This window comes from Fukomys damarensis, unplaced genomic scaffold (assembly GCF_012274545.1).
Source record: "Fukomys damarensis isolate Sample0158 unplaced genomic scaffold, DMR_v1.0_HiC HiC_scaffold_35, whole genome shotgun sequence".
Taxonomy (NCBI): Eukaryota; Metazoa; Chordata; class Mammalia; order Rodentia; family Bathyergidae; genus Fukomys; species Fukomys damarensis.
In genome coordinates, this window is record NW_022900947.1 from 19,489,168 (window position 1) to 19,509,770 (window position 20,603).

The following is a 20,603-nucleotide window of genomic DNA, read 5'->3' on the forward strand; positions in this document are numbered from 1 at the left end:
AAAGCCAGAGGATTTTCTGATGATTGGAAATCATTTCTAAGAGTACAAGGGGAATCAACAATGACTCCATGCTTGGAGACTAAAAACGTAAAAGACTTGTCATCTGCTGAGGTGGGACAGGAGCTGTTTGATCAAGGGAAGATGAAGAGTTTCCTTCCTGAGTGTGGTAAGTCTGAGATGCATATTAGACATCCAAGTGGAGGTGGCAAGTATGCAGATGGAATTCAGGGCAAAGGTCCAGGGCAGAGATATAAATTTGGAGGGCGTCAGCATATAGATGGTATTTAGAGCTGTGAGACAGGCTGAGATCATAGACCAGAAAACATGAATAGAGCAGACATCGAGGAAGTGGCCTGGGAAATGAGAAGAACCAGCAAGGAAACTGAAAAGGAGACCCTGGCAGAATGTGAGTGCTGGGCCAAGTGAAGAGAATGTTTCCAGAAAGAGGTTGATAAATTGTGCCCTGTTCTGAAGAGGTCAAATAAGCTGAAGGAAGAAAATTGGTCACTGGGTTTAGTAACATGGATATGACAAGGGCTGAACAGAGTAAATTAGGAGCAAAAGATTGATAGTGGGTTGAAGAAAGAATTGGGTAAGAAGGGGATGCTGTGAATTTAAACACAATCTGTTGAGTGAATTGTGCTAGAAAGAAGCCAATTAAATAGCTATAGCTGGAAGGGGAGGGCTTCCCTGGTGTGGGAAAAATGACAAAGGTATGTATGGCACCAGAAAATCTGAGATGCGTTACCGAAGCAGCCTACCATGAGCACAAGAATTCTTTGAATTCTTAAAGATATATATGGATTTTCCTTTTCGTTTTAAAGAATATCTGTTTGAATTCGGAAATATTCTATTTTCCTCAAATCTTTGAATAGAACTAATACTTCAGGAAATGCTGCATTTGTCGTACTTCCCTGCATGTACTACAAAGGTTTTGCATATCTGAGAAGCTGAGTTCAGATCCAGGCCTGCTTAGCCCAGCCTGGTCTCCATGCGCAGAACACAGTTGCTTTGCTAGTCACCTCTGCCCTCCACCCTGACACAGTCCTTCTTCATGGCTGGCCTGGTCTCTTTGCAGCCTCCCTGCCTTCTTAAGCAAGTGGGCCCATTAAAGAGTTTGTGCTGTGATTGAACAATTAAGCAATCTTGTATTTCTCCAAAGTCAGAAAGCTCACTCTTGAGCCAGTTTTTTCTTTACTTTTCTTTCCTCCCTTCCTTTTACTTTCTTTCTTTGTCTTTATTTCTCCTTCTTTCTTTCTCCCTTCCTTCTCCCCCTCCTTTTTACAGTACATCCTCAACCTTCCAAAACATCTGTACATAAAAGCTGTTTAGGTCTTTTTTGTTTTGTTTTGTTTCGTTTCTTTTTTCCTATTATCTTTAACCCCATCATTTAACAGACAACCAGACAACTTGAAGAACCAAATATGTAGACGTTTCTGTATTAAAATGGCCCAGGAAGGGCTGCTTTCAAGAAGGAAGGAATCAGGATCAATGAAGGCTGCCTTTGTGAAAGCCAGAGAAGTGAAGCCTAAATGACTTGGTCCTCTCTGTAGAAACCTGCTTCCTAGGGAAAATGACACCATGTGGTCTCAGTCAGAATGTGTCCTATGGTGTGGAACAGAAGCCCAACTCAAACTCACTGAATAGAAGTGGAAATTTACTCACATAGTGAGAATGTTGAAAGAGTGAATCAGCTCCAGACATAGTGAGCAGTGGTGTAACTTATGTCATTAAGAATCCATGTCTCTGTGTTAGCTTCATTTTCAGGCTGGCTTTCTAGTGGCATCGGAGACAGCCTGTGGCAGTTCCAAGTACTCTTACTTCATAGTAATAAAAATCTCAGAAGGACAGTTGTTAATTCTTTCTAATAAAATTGAAATTTTAAAAAGAAAATAAGCCAAAAGAAACTAGAATGATGAAAATAATAGAAAATGTCTAATATTACTAAAATTGAAATCAATAAAATAAGAAAAAGAATAAACAAATCCAATTTTAGTTATTTGAAAGGACTAAAAATAGATTATATGAGTTTTATGAAAGATAAAGAGCAAGAACATGTAAGTATAAAGAAAAAGAAGGCACAATACTGATATACAGAGGAATTTAAAGTCATTAGTGAGTATACAATTGAAAAGCATAAAGTATATGAAGGCATCCATATCTGTTTGAATTTACAAATAATCTATTTTCCCCAAATCTTTGAGTAAAAGTAACACTTCAGAAAATGCTGTATTTGTCTTATTTTTCTGCAGCTACTTCAAAGAATATGCATGCCCTAGACTGAGAAGCCAGGTTTAAAAAAAATGTACAAAAATATCAAAAGTAATCATAAATGAACAGAAAAATCAAATAAACATTAATTCCTATAGAGGATATGGAAAAGGTGACTTTAAAAGAAACATTGAAACAGACTAGTACCATATGGTGTCAGAGTTGAGTTTTAATTTTTATGTATGGATAATTAAAATTTTGTTTAATTCTAGGCCTAGAAAAATATATATGGCTCTGTAATTCAATTATTTGAAGAGAAAAATTAATCAATTAATTATAAATGCAAAAATGAAAAATCAGCCAATAGAATCCAGCAATGAATGAAACATATAGTAACTTTAAGATCAAATAATAACTTTAGAATTTATTCCAAAATTCACAAGAATTTTAGTATCCAAAAATCTATCAATACGATTTGCTACTAAAATATTTTTCCAATGGTTTTTGCATTGCAAATTATCCCAAAGCCACGTGGCTTAAATCAGTGACCAAGTATTATTCCTTGTGGTTCTGCGGTCTGGCTGGGCTCGGTTGAGTGGTTCTCTTTCAAACGGCATGACTGAGTCATTTCTGTGATTCTCTTTTCTACTTTAGCTGGGGCTAGAACATTCAAGATGGCCTCTCACGTCTAAGTGTGACGGCCTAAGCTTATTACTGCGCAGAATCAGGCTCAAAGGACAGGGGCATTGCGGGAGTCCCCAAGAGGATCAGTTCTACTGTGCAGGTATTTATCAAGTTATGATTGTGCCACACTTCGTGTTCAGTGGGCTGAAGTCACATGCACATCTCAAGTCACGAGGATGCGTGAGTTGGTACACATGGAAGAAGAGGTCTTCGGAGTCACTGTGACAGTAGTGTACCACACAATATGAAAAGAATCACAGGCACCTCTGAGAAAATTTAGCAGCTATTTCAAAGAAAAACATTACATAAAATAGATATGGAAGCTGAGACAAAGCATTTATACAGAATCAGCTGAAAAGGGGGTGAAGGGAGGGCAGGGACAAGGGGAAAAAATGAGAACCAAGACCTGTCATGTAAATACAAGAGACTGAAAAGGGGGTGAAGGGAGGGCAGGGACAAGGGGAAAAAATGAGAACCAAGACCTGTCATGTAAAGGTACAAGATCCCAATAATGAAAGTAGCTGTACTGTATACCTAAAATGTACCAATAAATTCAATAAAAAGAAAAAAATTTAAAAACAGAATCAGCTGAAATAACCAATGTTCAGCTCTTTCACCCTAATCTGATTCAACCTAATACTAATTTAGATGGCAAAGTGCTAAAACCCTTTCTATTGAAATCAGGAACTTAAAAGTCATAATAATGATTATTTAATATTGTCTCAGCGTTCTAATAAATTTATTGGACAAGAATATGGACTAAGTACTATAAAAACTGAAAGAATCTAAACTATCTGTACTCATGATGTGGTTATTACCTAGAAAATCCAAGATCATCTTATAAAATGCTGTGTGAATTAATAGAATTGGATGTGTTCTCCCCTCTGGTAGTCAGCAACACCTCGAAAAGAGAATGGGGAATACATTTCATTCACAAAAAGGAATATTTTTACTAGGGATAAATTTAATACAAACGCAACATTATAACATCAAAGATCTAGAACAAGATTTCACCAGATAGAAAAACTTTTCCATCTTGCTTGAGAAGACAACATAATTTTAAAAATCCATCCTACCAAAATTATAATAAAATATAAATGTGATACAACTACTACTGGAATTCTAGCAGTGTTGAGAAGGCAAGAATTGGACAATTGTCTCAAAACAAATGAAAGCATGAATGTCTGAGAAAAACTAAGAGAGAAATCTTGAATAGGCACAAATATAGTATAGTATTAAACTTTAGAAAAAGTGTACAGGGAAAATACTTCTTTCATCTAAGTCATATGCCTTCTTTTCTGTCTCTCAGTCCATCACATATATTCTCTGATCATTTCTTTATACATATACTAGCAAATATAAATACAGAATCCAGTTTTTCCATATTTTTGTACAAACACTAACATATGTCACACTGAATCTTGTTTCTGAGCCTCTGAGACAGGGGTAAGGACATAAAGATCTTCTTGTTATCCATTATATAACTGCAGAAGGTTTCCATTTTATGAATTTAACTAGTTCCCTATGGTGTTGTCCTCTGTGGTGATACATATATATATATATATATATATATATATATATATATATATATAGATATATATATCTTCTAATCCTTAACAAGAAATATATCTGTAAAATAATTTCCCAAAAGTAGAACTGCTGGGAATATGCATTTGAAATTTTGCCAAACTGCCTTACGTCAGGGTCAGCCCAAGGGGTTATAGTCTTACCAGCAATTAATAAGAATGTATTCACTCAAACCCTCATCAGTGCAATGTGTTATGAAACTTCTGGGTTACTGCCAATTGAGGCAAAAAATAGCATCTTAGCATAGTTTTCATTTGTACTGTTTTTTTCCTATTATGAGTGAGGTTGAGCATCACTTAAGAACAGTTTTTATTTTCCTTTTAAAAACTCTTCATATTCTTGGTTCATATTAGGTTGAAGGATAGATAAATGAATCGATGGAAAACATACAGAATGCTAAGCAAACCTATTTATAGTTTCAAGTAGGACAAAAGTGATTTTTCATATCTAGAAAAGGCAAATTCAGAGACACAGAGAACAAACATGCACTTGGCTAGGCTGGAGGATAAAGAGGCGGGAGAGAACTTTTGGAGGGGATACAAATGTTCAAAAACTGGATTGCCATGATGGTCACAAACTATGAACTCACCCAAATCACTCAACAAAGGCCACTTTTATAAATTATTCCTTAATAAAAATGTTTCTTAAAAATGATTTTCCAGGGGGCCAGGGATTTAGCTCAGCGGCAACGGTGCCTGCCTCGCAAGCGCATGGTCGTGAGTTCGATCCCTGGTACAAAAAAAAGATTTTTCATATTGGGTTCTGTGTCATGCACCTGTTTTCTCAGCTACTGGAGATGCTGAGGCAGGAGGATCCTTAGAGAACATATCCAGGCCAGCCTGGGCAACAATTCAGTAGATAAGACTGAGGCATTAAATGATAATGATAGAATGGCTTACTATCTAGACAGAAGGAGAAAAATTCTAGATGAGTTAAAAACCTACACATAAATGTAAACAACAGTAACACTTCTTAGAATATCACATGGAAAACTTAAGGTAGATGAGTGCTTTTTAATTGACTAGCTGTATAGGACTTTTTAATTTTTAGCTATATAGCACTTTTTAATTGAAGCTATACAGGACAGATAGACATATTTGAGCATATTTGTGTTTGGAAAAGATTCCAGAAACTAAGTGCTATGCACTGAATGTATCTGTCACCTGCTAAAATCATATGTTCACATCTATCCCCCACAAGGTGACAGTAGTAAGAGATGGGGCCTTTGGAAGGTGATTAAGTCATGAGGCTCCACTTTCACAAGTGGGATTAGTGCCCTTATTAAAGAGGCCTGAGGGATCTGGTCCACCCCTTCACAGTTTGAGGACACAGAAAAAGAGACAGAAAAAGAGAATAGGACCTTACCAGACATCAAATTCACTGGCACCTGCATCTTATACCTGTCAGCCTACAGATCTGTGGACAATAAATTTTGGTTGCTTATAAATTACCCAGTCCAAGGTCTTTTGTTATCATAGCAACCAAACAGAGGAAGACACTGAGTCAACAGATAAACACTAAATTAAAGAGCAGTGGAAGACTGTTGACCTCAGAGAATGAGTAGCTATAACATACATAGAAAGTTTACATGACACGCAAACAAGAGAGACGAACACTCTGACAGAAAACTGAGCCAATGGTTCTGAACACACTATTTGCAGAAAAGCAACTTCATGCATCCAATACATGTATAAAAAGAGGCTCGAGCTCGTGTGCAGAGGCTGCACATAAAGTTACAAGGATCCATCAGTTTACTCTGATCAGATGGAAAAATGAAAGAGACTGACAATCACTGTTGCTAAAGAGAACGTGGGGATTTCTGCCCATTTCTGGTTGGAAACATATATTTATGTTGTCTTCTGAGATGATTAAAATACATACATATGTGATCCAGAAATCTCATTCCCAGTATCTATCCCATAGGAATAAAAACTTCAAAACCTAAGGAGGTATTTGCACAGATATGGATTATATTATAAATCATGGCAAAAGTGAATCAAAGATATGGGAATGGTTATATAAATTATAGTACAGCTGCACTATAGTTGTAAGTAGTCATTAAAAAAAAAACAAATTGGAGCTAAACCAGGTGAATTAACAGTTATTCCCATAGATGCTGGAGAAAAAACAAATATGGTAGTTAAAAAATATATATATGCTGGGCACGGTGGCGCACGCCTGTAATCCCAGTACTCGAGAGGCTGAGGCAGGAGGATCACTGTGAGTTCAAGACCAGCCTGGGTTACATAGTGAGTTTCAGGTCAGTCTCAACTACATAGTGAGACCCTGTCTCAAAAAACCAAAAACCAAACAAACAAACAAACAAACAAAAATATATATATATATGTATATGACCATGGCAGACACCTTATTATATCTACACCTTTACAGATGTACGTTGATGTTTACACGTGACCATATGACTCTGGAGAGAAAGGGTGGGTATTGGCTTAAGCAGCTTGCATTGGTATGATGCCACAGGCTGGGTGGCTTAAACGACAGACATTCGTTTCCCACAGTCCTGGAGGCTGGATGTCCAGATGAAGGGACTGGCGGATTTGACGTCTGTGGCTCCGTTTGTTCTGTTTCTTCCTGGTACTGACAGTTCCAGCTTATGGAAGCCTTTGCCGTGGAGCTCATGTGTTGGACAGAAGAAGCACTGGTGTCTCTTCCTCTTCTTACAGAAGCACTGACGCCTCTAGCCTCGTGATCCAATTACCTCCCAAATGTCCCACCCCCTAATACTACCACTTCGGGTTTAGGACTACAGCATATGAATTTGGGGGGACATATGCTTTGGTCTGTAGTAGATTAGTACAAAGTTCTCCACACAGGTTTCGTGGCTGCCAAGGATGCTTTGGGAGCAGATTTCAGGGAGCCTGACAAAGAGCTCTTGCCTGGAAGATGTCTCCTTGTTTTTAAAATAGAGAAACGCAGGCTCGGGAAGGATTCTTTCCTGAGCCAGGGCCCCACGGCAAGGCAATTACTGAACCATAAATACCAACCAAGCCTCCTGACTTTCCCATGGCTTGAATCTGAACCATTCCCAGATAAATATAACTAAATCATGGGCGTAAAATCGATGAGCACAAACATGCAAACGACAAAGCCTAGGCTTCGTGGGCGGGAAGTCTGGAACTGACCCTGTGACTGAAGGTTCTCAAGTGTAGCTTTGCCGGGTAGAATGAAGGCGGCTGCCTCTCTGCCTATCAGCAAGAAATAGAACAAACGGAGTGGCCGGAGCCGCAGGCATCAGGCCTGTGGTGTCGCTTCCAGTTGTCTCTTGCCCTTTTGTGGAAAGCAGCGCGTTTGGAGGGATTAGCGGGGGGGTAGGAGTGGGTGAACAGATGCAACAGATTAGAGAAGAAATCTGTTCCTGGGTGGCTCTTGGCAAGCCAGAGGGGCTGCTGGCAGAACAGGGAGGAGAGCGGACGGGTGGGGAATGGATAGGGAACTGTCGTGGTTTTTTTTTTTTCATTTCAGATTTTGCCTGGCCTTTAGAACAAGAATCTTTACTTCTGTGTATGTGGGTAAACTCTAGCTAAACTATAAGCAAAGAAATGAGGGAAGAGGAAATAGGAATAGGAAAGATGGGGTTTTCCAGAAAACAAGCGGCATTCATTCAACGGGCAGGTTGACTCCGCATTTTCAATTCCTCTTTCACCGGACTTGTCTCTCAGGGCCCCGGATGTAACGCAAAAAAGGAGATGAAAGAAAAGGAGAAAAAAACGTGAAGGGAAGGGAAGGGAAGGAAAGGATTTCTCTGTTACTAAAGAGTAGATCTTGGCTCTTGGACACTGACCTCAGCATCTGGAAGTCTTTCTGGGACCTCTGCATCCTGTCACCTCCGGAGCCAGGTGGACCCCAGCTAAACAAAAACAGGAAAGAGCTGCGAGCACCTGGCTCCCCCGCAAGAACCCTTGCTCTAACATGATCTGAAAACCAGGTGCGGCAGGGCAGGCGAAGCACAGGCAGGAAGGGGCAGCGGGTGTGCTGGGGCTGTCAGCTCCTAGCCCTGCTCACCCTGGGTGCCATACACAGAGCCGTCAAAGGAATGGGAAGCAGTAGACACGATCCAGAAGGCGAGATTTATTTTTATTTAGAAAGGTTGAAGAGGAAAACTTTAAAGTCAGTTTAAATATTTATTCAAAGAGGAGATGGACCGACAGCTGAAACATTCTAACCTACACTCAGGACAAGAGGGGAAAGGCTGCTTTTCGGAAACAAGCCAGGGGCAGTAAAGGAATAAATCCTGGGGTGCAAAAATGGAAGGAAAGGGGGTCTGCGGGAGACTGCAGGACGCAGGAGATTCATGAACTTGACTCAGGGCTTCAGGTCCTGTGGTCCGGCTCTCTCTCCCTGGGTGCAGCACTGGCCCCGAGCCTGGGCAAGTTACTTGGCTGCTCTCAGCATCCTGTCTTCATTCATGAAGTGGGGCAGAAATGTACTCAGCTCAAGGAATTCTTAGGAGATTTTAAAATACACAAATGGGGTAAAGTGCCGGCCCTTGGTCAAAGTAAGCTACCGTGACTTTACACTAGTGACTGCTCACGCAGCAGATCCTTGTACCCTCGTGTACGAAGAACCAGGCCTAGGCATGCGTCTTTTGAGCATACTAGCAAGGGTTTTCTATTAGGCGACCCGGTCTGGAACCAGGCTCCTATAGCTGCTCGCACCATGACCAGCAGGATTCTCAACCTACGCGGCCTGGTTCGGTCATTCCCACGGCTCCATGGCCCCAGGCCGCCCGGTAGGCATGGACACCTAGACCTTCCTCCTGCCGCCATCCCGGGCTGCCTCCCCCAGAGCATCCTCAGCCAGCCGGGTACTCAAGCGAGTACCCAAAGCGAGGGACTACTCTGCGCTCTCCTATCCATCAGCAAGCCCTGTGAGCTGCACCCCAAGCCCAGTCTGTCCTCCCATCTCTGCCCATACTCACTGCTGTCTTCTTCTCCATTCAGAGCCAGAGAGACCCAGTCAGAAATACATCACATCCCAGGGCACGGCTTGCAAGGTGTTTGAATTTTAAGAATCAGATGGGACACAGAGGAGCGAGGCGCTGCGAGGACCCGTGGGTGGCTGAGGGACGGGAGGGGAAGCGAAGGAGCCCGGAGCTCTGGCCCACGTACCTGCAGGCCTCCCACCACGCCCCTGCCTGGCTCTGCGCCCTCCCGCAAGTACCGATCTGGGTCAAGCGCGGGGACCCCCACAACCTGCGGCTCGCCACGGCCCTGCTGCCGCACCACAGCGCGAGAGAAATGTTGCTGAAGTGCTGCTGAAAGGACCAGAGATGCAGGGGTTTGGGACCCATTTTGAACCTTGAAGCTGTCTGACACGGACCTCCTTTCATTATTAATAATGAAGAAGCAGGAGCTTAGGATGTATTAACACCAGCTCATTAATGTACTAACTGGACAGTGCTCTGCAAACAATTCTACACTGTAAACAACTGGATTGGCACAAAATAAGATAATTGTATATTTTACTCAGCTTACGATATGACTCAATGGAGGAAAATTTGATAAGCACGAGGAAAGACCATTCTTTTCTCATCCGTTACGGAATGGAAGCTTCCTGCCCAGAGCTGGCCGTGGAAAGGGAACGGCTGCGTAAATCAGGCGACCGCTGTGCTGGGGGGCTATTTTTTGAAGGAGCGGTTCAAGTTGGAACCAAAGATCTAAAAACACTTAGCGCTATTTACAGCCAGCTGGGCGATGCGTGTTTCTATTTACATGATTATGCCAGAGCATTAGAATACCACCATCATGATTTCACTCTTGGGAGGACTACGGGAGACCAGTTGGGAGAAGCTAAACTTAGCGGTAATTGGGAAACACCTTAAAAGTTCTTGGGAATTTTGATGAAGCTGTAGTTTGTTGTCAGAGACACCTAGATATTTCCAGACAGCTTAATGACAAGGTGGGAGAAGCAAGGGCACTTTACAATCCTGGAAATGCATATCATGCCAAAAGGAAAAGTTTTGGCTGCCCTGGTCCCCAGGATGTGGGAGAATTTCCAGAAGAAGCGAGAAATGCTCTGCAGGCAGCAGTGGACTTTTTATGAGGTAAATCTATCATTTGGCAACTGCTTTGGGAGACCGAGCTTCCCAAGGACAAACCTTTGGAGATCTTGGCCATACACATTACCTTCTTGGCAATTTTAGGGATGCAGTTATAGCTCATGAGCAGCAACTCCATTGCAAAAGAATTTGAAGATAAAGCAGCTGAAAGAAAAGCTTACAATAGCCTTGGAAATGCATATATATTTCTTGGTGAATTTGAAACTGCTTCTGAATACTACAAGAAGACACTTCTGTTGGCTCAATAGTTTGAAGACAGAGCTGTAGAAGCTCATGCTTGCTAGTCTTAGAGAAATGTACACTTTCCTTCAAGACTGTGAGAAGGCCATTGGTTATCTCCTGAAGCACTTAGCAATTGCTCAAGAATTAAAAGATAGAGTTGGTGAAGGAAGGGCATGTTGGAGCTTAGGAAATGTACCCACAGCTCTAGGAAATCATGATCAAGCAATGCATTTTGCTGAAAAGCACTTGGAAATTTCAAGAGAGTTTGGGAATAAAAGTGGTGAACTCACAGCACAGTTGAGTCAGATCTTCAAATGGTTCTTGGTCGGAGTTACATCACAAATAATTCCATAATGTCTGAAAATATCGAAATTGATAATAGTTTACATGGTGCACACCCCAAGTTGGGAAGCTGACACAGTTTGGAAAATATGGAACTTATGAAGTTAACACCAGAAAAGGTACAAAACTGGACAGTGAGATTTTTGCTAAACAAAAACCGCTCATTGCCAAACTGTCTGCAAAGTTATTCTTTGTCAAAAGACTAAAGGGGAAAAAAATACAAAACCAATTCTTCCACTAAAGTTCTCCAAGATGCCAGTAACTCCATTGACCATTGAATTCTGAATTCTCAGAGGAAAAGCAGTGCAGAAACTATTGGAGATGAAGGATTCTTTGACCTGTTAAGCTGATTTCAAAGCAATAGGATGGATGATCAGAGGTGCTGCTTACAAGAAAAGAACTGCCACACAGTGGCCGCTGCAACTTCTTCCACTCCCACAAAAACGATGCTGAAGGCACCACCTGTTTCTGTGGTGTCCCCCAACACAGATGAATTCTTAGGCCTTCTGGCCAGCTCACAGAGCCGCCATCCAGATGACCAAAGGGCCATCTTCAATAATTTGCTGGGGCTTCGTTTGTCAAAAAAACAGCAGACAGTCGCTACTTAATCACTTAAGGACTAAGGACGACAAAGAGCCTGACAAGGGCTTCTTTGACACCCTTGTAAAGTGTCAGGGGTCCAGATTAGATGACCAAAGATGTGCTCCTCCACCTACTGCACAGGGGTCCGACAGTACCAGATGGAGATTTTTTTAGTTTTACCTTACTGTCTCAGGCTAAAGGAAGGGATGAGCAGAGAGTTCTTTTACAAAGAGATCAACACAGACAGAATTTGGGCTAAAGGACCTTTTGCAAAGTAACGCTTTGCTGGAATTAAAAAGTTCAGGAAAATAATCAGCAAACCACTAGTTACTATGGACATTTTAGAATACCTTATTTCCTTTCAGAGCACTTCCAGGAAATTCACTCTCTTTTTTTCCTAAAAAGGGGAATTATAGCACTGTAGTACAGCTTAAAGTGACTTTAGAATGATGTAAATGTTTAGCCTGCAGTAGGGTAGAGCTAAGGAATTACCATTCTGTGGTACCACTGCAGGAACTCACTTGTTTCAGGTGGAGGCATCCTGTAAGTGAATAAGCCCTTACTGGGCTCCCACAGGCCTTGCTTTGGGCTTAGCCAAAGCAGCTCCTTTCTCTCTTGAGCACACTGAGCTTGTGCCAGATGCAGGGCCTTGGCGCTGAGTTTGCCTTCTGCCTGGAACACTTGTCTTCACCCCAGCTGCCTCCCCACCTTCCCGGAGCTGCAGCTTTGTCCTGAGGGAAGTCTCTCCTCGGATGCTACTTCCACAGAGAAGCCGGCTCTGATTCCAGGCCAGTGGAACTAGAATCTAAGCTCTGGGACCTAAAGCACGTTACTCAATTTTTCTCTAGAACTCACTCATCCAGTCGATAATGTGGGGGTGATAATAATAGCGCCACCCCTCAAAGTAGTTGTGAGGACTGTTGGCGCTTCAGTAAATGGTCAGTAAATACAAGTATTCACTCACATTCATCTCATGGGATCAGCAATCGGCATGTGTTCCTGTCTCTCCAGGAGACTGAGATCAGAGAGGGCCTACCTTTGTATCCAAGCCAACTGCCAAGGTGCCTGGCATAGAGAAGTCACCTGTACAGGGTTGAATTGTGTCCTTCCCGCCAAATTCATGTCCATACAGAACCTCAGAATGTGTCCTTATTTGGAAACAGAGTCTCCAGATGCAATTGGTGAAGGGAAGGTCCTGCGAGATTAGGTCGGGCCCTAGCCCCGGGATGGTGTCCTTGTGAGAGGCTGTGTGCAGGCACATGCGGACACGGAGGAGAGAAGTTTGTGTGACAGTGATGGCTCAGGCCCAGACAAAGCTTGCAGCTGCCAGCCAAGGAGCCACAGACTGCCAGCAAAAGCAGAAGCCTGGAAGAGGCAAGGCAGGCCCAGCCCAAGAGCCTGCACAGTGTGGTCCTGACAATTTGACTTTGAACTCTGTCTTCCGGAACTGAGAGAGAATAAATTTTCTGTTTGAGCCACCTCATTTGTAGCTTTTTTGTTATGGCAGCCCTAGGGAACATTTAGTAATAATAAGTAACTGATGAGTGAGTGAGAGAGGAATGAATAAACAAATCAAAGATGCCTCGCACAGTGCTCTGACTCCCGTGACCAGGCGAATGTTCTCCTTAAGGAGTTCTTATAACATTCTTATAGTTCTTACGTTTCTTGTAACATCACCCAGGACACATCAGGGATACTGGCAGACAGGATCCCTTGGGAGAGAGGGGACCCAGCGTTGTCCTGCCTGCTGTACACCCAGAGTAACCACGCTGCCCCAGCCACAGGCAGCTCAATACATCCTAGAGCTGAGAATCACCACTGCCCAGGGAGGAGGGAAGGTCCTTCACGGCTCAAGTCCTGTAAACCCATTCATGGTGTGGACACCTTGGTGTGCAGTTGGCCAGGTGCGGGGCTCACACAGAGCCCCGCAGCCCCTGCTCTGGGGAAAGCTCTCACTTCCTCTCTCAATCCGTGCCTATTTATATGTGCTGTATATTGAACTGCCTCATTTTCCCAAGGTGGTCATTTGGCAAAGGCAAAAATGGCTCAAAGAAACCACAGACCAAAATATGTTTCTGTCGAGAACCACCCAGCCCTCCATGTGCTACTTACTTGGTGAATTAATTCTGTCCCATCCACAAATGACATTATTAATTCACCCAGGGCACCAATTAGTGTACCCACCCCCTGCCACTCCTCACCCCTTGATTCTCAGCCAGGCTTTGGGTTCAGGTTGACAGGACAATGCAGACAGCTGATCCATTCAGGTGCTATTAACTTCAATCCCACAGGTAAAGACTAATCTGGTAAAGGAGAAACTGAGGCTCAGGGAACTGATTGACTTGTTCAGGGTAACACAGTGTATGAATGACAGGACAGAGGCTGACACCAGGGGGTCTGGTCCCAGAGCCCCGGCTCTCAGCCACTGATGAGAACAAAGCCGAAGAGCACATCCTTGCAAGAAGCATCATCATGCCATCATCAGAGGCCCTACCATGAGTCCACTAAGAGGGCTTCTCTTGTTTGCTGTGTTTCTAAAACCAATGTGCATGGATTTTCTGAGAAAGAACCCATTGAGAACCTGTCTTTAAGTCACCACAAGCATTCTTGGCTCTACCCTGAGGGCTGTGTAAGCTTGAGCAGTTCATTCATCTGTAGGCCCTCTCTGATTTCTCCACCTGCAAAACGGCAACATACTCACACGGTCTGTTACAGAGTAAACACTCAACAATTTCAACCCATCAGCCCCCTGTAAGTAGATTTTACATGAAGCTCTCCAATTAAGTAAGTAAGATATTCCCACCTTAGGGCACATCTAAAGTCACACATTAAGTTAGATCGTTATTAAGAAATTTGAAACAAAATTGTGCCTCCAGAAATCAAGCAGTCTGGTTGCTGATTCCAAGGACCAACTAAACCATCCCAGAGATGCTATGGTAAAAATGACAACTTGGCCACTATTGGGCACAATTACTTCTTATTGTTAGAAAGACATGATGTACTGAACCCTGAACTTTGATTGTAAAGATAAGATTTGGACTTCTGGCTCAGTAGAGAGTGAATATTAGCACTTGCTCTGCCCAACTAATCCAGTTGTTTGAGGCCAGAGGAGACAAGATAGTTGACAAGTCATTGTAAATGGTAAGGAGCTTGAGAACACAAGGCATTGTTGGGTAACATTGTGCCCTGTCACCAAGCAATGACTTTTCTGGCTCTGCAGATACCTGTCTGGACAGGGCAGTTTGGAAGCTATGCTCTGGTGTGAGAAGGCTGTGCTAGGTCTTCTCTGCCCTACTGAGGACATTACCTCTCTGCCCTATGCCCCGGAGATGTTCGCTGGGACCATCCATGTCCTGGGGCTTTCTTGTCCTCTAGCATTTAGCTCCTATGGCTGGGGAACTGGACAAGGCAAGGGACACAGTGTTTTTGCCTCCAGCTTCCTGCCAAGCAAGCTATGACTTGGCAGGGCTGCAATTTTCTGCCTAAGATGACACTCCTGTTTAGCAACCTCTTTCCCTTGCTTCCAGCTCTCTCCCTAAGCCAGGAAGTAGGATAGTTGAGACTGGATCCAGGAAGGACTGTTTAGGGGTGTACAGAGGCTCCACGTTTAAAGACCAAGTAATGTTCCCGAGAGTAAGCCATTAAAAGAATTGGTCACTAAATGAGGAATTATATATAGTATGTACATCACAATATTCAGAACAAAGATATAGTCAAAGGAAACTCCAACTTGACGACTTTGCTTTTGTTTGCATAACTCTTACAGTGCAGTACTATAATGTATGGTACTATATTGTATAGAACAATCGGTGAAAACTACAGCACTGTACTGTAGAAGAAGCCACCATAAGGCTGCACTGCTGCTCACGTTCTTGCATCTTAAATCTGAGTGCAGGTCACATGTCTGGACACTTGTTAATCAAGTGGGTGGTTAAACAGGGAATCTCTGTATCAAAGTGGGCCAGGAAAAGGAGGGCAGGTAGGTCGAGGCATTGATGGGCAGGTTACATGGGTGAGCAAGCCCGCTCAGATCTCTAGAAAACAATGTAGAATGTTCTCAGAGCTGTCCCACCTGAGGGAGGAGAGGCATGGACTGGCTCCCACTGATGCTGGATCCTAGCTAGGGCTTCTCCTTCCCTGTGCACACTTTGTGAACCATGCCTTCATCAAACCCTCTCCAGTTACCCACTGGAGTGTGCCATCTCTCCTGCCCTAACTCATAAAAGAGCCATGGACCAAATGCCACCATGTTTTCCCTCCATATTCTGTCTGAATAACCAGAAGTAGCCAATGTTTGAGTCCTACCAATACCCCTATCACCCACTATGCCTTCAAGCCCCTGTGGCTATAGGTCTGAAGAGTTTCCTACTCCTTCCTTCGCCCAGGCCAGTGACAGGGAGTCAACAGCCATGAAAAGAGCCCTCAAATAATGGCCGAGGAAGCTGTAGGATGTATCCAGCCTTCTCAGCCCTTGGCTGGGACAGATCCAAAGCATGTTCTGCACTTTCCAGGGGTCTGAACTGAGCTGCTCACAGCAGTGACCTCTTTATCAGAGCACCCTTTGTTGCTGGCTTTCCTTTTCCTGACCCATTTCCTGACCTACCTCACCACTGCATTAGTCAGCTTGGCATTGCTACAAAGAAATACCTGAGGCATGCAGGCTACTTATAAAGCAAGGTTTATTCAGCTCATCATTCTGTAGGTTCAAATTCAGAATTGGACAGCCCTGCTGCTTTGGGCCTCTGATGAGCTTGCCAGGTGATAGGAGCATGTCAGATTGAGGGGTAACATCATGAGCTAAAAAGAGCCAGGTCTTGCAGTGCCCTTGCAAGGCAGCCTCCAAAGACCTACAGACTTCCCACAAGGCCCCACCTCTTAAGGCTCCATAGTGCCTCCCAGTGCTGCCACTCTGGGGATCTAACTTCTGCCTTTAAGGGACACTCATCTAAGCCATAGCACCCACCCCCTAACAGTTCTTCCAAAGGTCACCTCCTAATGAGCCTATGTGCACTTGAAACTTTGTCTCAGAATGAGTGAAAACTCAGCCTAAGATACCTAGGACATAACAGGAGTGACCATAGACCAAACAATCCAGATTCCTAGATTAGCAAGGATTCTAAAGCCCTTCTTGACCAGGCTTCTGCTCACTGTCTGGCTTCACCTTTCCCCAATTCTTTCTCCAATGCTCTCTCGCCTTTGTGCGCCAACCATGCGCAGTTATTTGCTGTTCTTGGAACATATTGTGATCTTCCAGTTTCTGGCCATGCGCCATGATGTTCTTGGTGCCAGAAACCTCCTTTGCCCACTGTTCATTCATCTACCCTCCTTTGTCTTGAAAGCTTCAGCCTGACCACCTCCCACAGGCAAACACCAAAGCTGAGTATCATGTCCCTCTTCTGCACCCTCAGACCACCCTCTTCTGCAACTGCCTGCTTTCTCCCATTAGACCATAAGTTCCAGAACACAGAACATGGGCCTTCTCTTACTTATATTCAGATTCCCAAGCCTAGCACTGTACAATAGACAGTAGGTTTTGAAAATAAATGCTTGATAAATTAATGGGGGAAAAGGCAGAAAACGAACAAAACATCTGTAATTTTGTACTGGGAATAAGGCAGTTCCTATAATATAAGAGAATACAGTGGGTATCACGAGGAAAGTCTAAACCTCTCTGGGGGCTTCTGCAGTGGAAAGATGGCAGTAATTACATCCTTGCACATGAAAGAGCATCAACTTGGAAGGTGGTGAAGGACGTGAGAGTGGAGTGAATGGATTGGAGGTGATGAGGAGCAGAGAAAGGCAGTGTTCTTGTGAGGGGGGAACCTGAGGCGGAACATTTTCTGAGACAGCTTGAGGATGGGGAGCATCTCATTAATCCTCAGAGAAACGAGGGAGGGCAAGGTGGGACGATTCCCTGGCCACGTAGACAGAGTCCCAGGGCTCTGGGGGACTTTACTTATTGTTCAGTGGGCTGACCCTCCCCCAGCACTGCCATCTTTCCTTCCTTCCTCAGCTTCCTCTGGTACTGGGTGAGGCTTCCTGTTAAGTCGTTCTGAGAACTGTGCTTTTCAGAGCTTTGGAGACCGTGAATGCCTGCCAGCAAAATCACCACCCAGATCCCACGCAGGATTCCAAGAAGCCCTTCCTGGGTGTCCAGACAGCGCTGCCTTTTCAAGGATCTGGATGGAGACAGAGAGATGCTCTCTTAGCTACAGGGGCCCACCTTTGACCCAGCACCCTAGATCACTCAAGAAAGTAGTGGGTAACTTGTTTTTTGACCACAAAGCCAAATTATAACTACCAGGATGCCTGCTATTTAAAGAAATCCCGCTGTGAATCATTTCCAGGACAAAGACTTGCTACAAAGTGAATTGGCATCTTCTTTTCTCTTTAAAGTAATAATTTCTGAAAGTAAATAAGGTAAATTTCCATTTTTCTAGAATTCAGGAAAAATATTTATATATAAATAATGCAATAGTGCAAGGAAAATTATGCAAGGGCGAACAACATTCTCTGTAATGATCACAAAATGCCACAGTGTCCCCGAGTGCCTTTTGAAAATCAAACTACTGGCCAATAACCTTTTATCCACAATTCCCAAATCCTAAAAACTCTGAAATCCAATTTTAGGGGGAGGGGCAAGTTTAGAATCAAAATTCATGTGGCAGCAAACATGACAAGAAGTAATGAGAAGTTATTGATAGCCCATATTTATCTCAGAGCAAACCTTCCTCCTTTTCGCTGTAGAAGTATGAACGCGCTTCATTACAGGTGCTGCCCTAGACCATGACTGGGAACATCATGCAACCGATAGTTTATGCACAGTATTATACATTATTTGATTCTTTCAGGAATACAAAACATTCCGAATTATAGACTAAATCTGAAGCAAAGGGCTTCAGATAAGGTTTTTATGGGCTGGTTCACCTTTTAAAATTATGCTGCAATTTAATTTCGGGGTCATTGTTTAGGATAGTCCAATTTGGTGAAGGTGGGAGCTCCAGCTATTCCCTGTTTACTGTCCTGATCCTTCCGCATCACGCCCTCCTCTGCACTCCACAGGCTGCTGTCACCTGCAAGCACGTGTGTGGACAGCCTCAATCTGACCGGCTCCTTGGGAGGACAGTGGCAGGCACTGGCTGGGGAGCTGGGGGCCTGGCGAGGACAAAGCTGAGGTGATTCTTTCCCACTTCTTCCTCTCTTCTGTGCCCAAATCTGGCACTCCCCGCCTCCAGCCCCACATCAGCTCCTCCAGGCACCGTGGCTTTCTCAGCCCCAACACTCCCAACATTCAGAGAGCCTCAGAGCACTGCGCCCTCACCTTCTGCCATCTGCTCTGGGGGTGGTAACTGCTCTCTGTTACTGCAGGCCTCTGAGTGCTTTGACCTTGGTGTTTGCTCTCTAACCCTTCCTGCACCTGGTGAGAGTCTCTCCATTTACCCATTGCAATGAATTCTATTTCCTGCTGCTGTGAACAAGGTGAGGAGTTAGACGGCCCTTGGAGTACCTTGGAAATGTGCTGATCTCAGATCCAGAGGCCCGCATCTGAAGATTGCCTCACTTTGGTCAAATCACTTTACTTTTCTGATCTTTGATTTTCCTACTTCTAAAAGAAGACCAAGAATGCCTGTTTTGAAATGTTCTGTGATAACAAGACAAATGGATGGGAGTAAAAAAATGTCTGGGAAACTCTAAAGGAACACAAGGAATTCAGAACTCTTAAGAAAGTAGAATATTTAATTATTCAAAATATCATACTCTTAATTCTTCTGCATAAAAGGGCACTTGCTTTATTTAAAGCAAAATAGTCCATTATTCTGTGCGATGGAGGGGGCTCCAAGTGACAAGAAAAGGAAGGCCCAGGGCCAGCTTACCTCCTTCCTATTTATCTGCAGCAGGGTGTTGCCATCTTTTCATGCCTGCATTAAATTTCTGACTTCCCTTGTCTGGGGGAACCAAGTTTGAGCAGAGGCTTCTGGGCTTGAATCTCATCCTGGTCAACCTACTTTGCCTTTTCCATCTTCTGCCATCCTGTAATCATTTGGAGTTTCATGTTTTTATTCTTCCAGATCTTCCCCATTCTGTCTAGGGTTTTGGTAGCCTTATTTACTTTAAAGTCACAGGCTTTTCAAAAGGCTCATACGTTGTCATGAGAACTCTCTCACTCATTAACACTCTTTAAACTTCCTCATCCCAACAGTTTCTCGAACAGGAATCGCCATGGATGGCTTTTACCAACAACAAATTGCTGCTCTGACTTTAGAAAACTTCAGATTGAGTTTTTCTGGCCAAAATTTACCAGAAAGAAACTTAGCTCTCTCTTCTACTGCAATCATACAAGCTTGGCCTCACAACTAGGTCTTTTCCTGGAGCTGCTCCTTCCGGCTCCAGATGGGTGTGCCTCGTCACAAAGAACAATCAACAAGATTGAGATACTCTGACTTCTCAATTGCTTTTCCAGAACTTCCTCTTCCTATCACAAAACACAGCTTTCTGAGCAACACCTTCAGTGCAGCCTAATCTAGCCAGGGAGCTTTGGTGAACCAGACAGACACATTCTGGAAATAAAAATTATTTCACATGCAAATGGATAACTGATACCTTTAACCTCCCAATAACCCTTATTATTTTCTTTACCAACCCTGATGCCAAAACAAGTTTTATGTTCATGTTATCTGCTTTGAGAGTTATTCAAATTCTTTCATTCTCTGGCATTTTGTTTTACCACATACAACAAAACCAGAAATAGAAAGGACATTCTATACAATATGGCATTACTTTGATATACAGAGATTTTGGTCAGGCTAATGATGGTAATTGTACTTAATTACTGTAATGTGGTACGGTTTTGTTTCTTCTTGGTAATGTATAGTTACACACACAAAAAGTTAATCTC

At 43.4% G+C, this 20,603-nt stretch overlaps 1 pseudogene; it reads left to right on the plus strand.

Moving 5' to 3' along the window:
• The first annotated feature begins 9,937 nt into the window (after positions 1-9,937).
• LOC104851303 lies at positions 9,938-12,019 on the plus strand (annotated as a pseudogene).
• The last annotated feature ends 8,584 nt before the right edge of the window (positions 12,020-20,603 follow it).